The following is a 515-nucleotide window of genomic DNA, read 5'->3' as shown; positions in this document are numbered from 1 at the left end:
CTCAAACCTTATCCGTCATAGGAGACCAGGATGGCAGAAGGTCCCATTCCTGTCTTAGGTGGTGAGTGGTGTCTCGTGTATGCCCCTCATTACCCATCTCTGGCTAGCCTGACCATCTTACCAAGGGTGGGAGAACTAAGAGGTCTTTGGACCTTCATCATCATAAACTGGTTGCATTCCAGCATAGTTTTCCCTTTCAGCCATCTCAAGCCTGTGATAATGAACCTGTATAGGTTGCATTTTAATGGTATCCAATTGTTTTTTGGGGTTTTTTTTGTTTTGTTTTGTTTTTGTTTTGGTGGAACCAGGGGTTGAACTCAGGCCCTTGTGCTTGCCAGGGAAGCACTTATTCCACTGAGCCATCTCCCCAGCCCCTCAATTGTTGTTTAACAAAAGTCATCAGCCTATTGAAAAGACAGAGTCCTATTGATAAAAGTATTAATAATAGATCATCAAAAAAGGAAAAAAAAGGAAGAGCTGTTCATTGAAAGACACACAAACACATAGACACACAG

Source organism: Octodon degus, unplaced genomic scaffold (genome assembly GCF_000260255.1).
Source record: "Octodon degus isolate 3935 unplaced genomic scaffold, OctDeg1.0 scaffold00059, whole genome shotgun sequence".
Lineage (NCBI taxonomy): Eukaryota > Metazoa > Chordata > Mammalia > Rodentia > Octodontidae > Octodon > Octodon degus.
The sequence above is the reverse complement of the archived record's forward strand: the minus strand, read 5'-3'. Positions refer to the sequence as shown.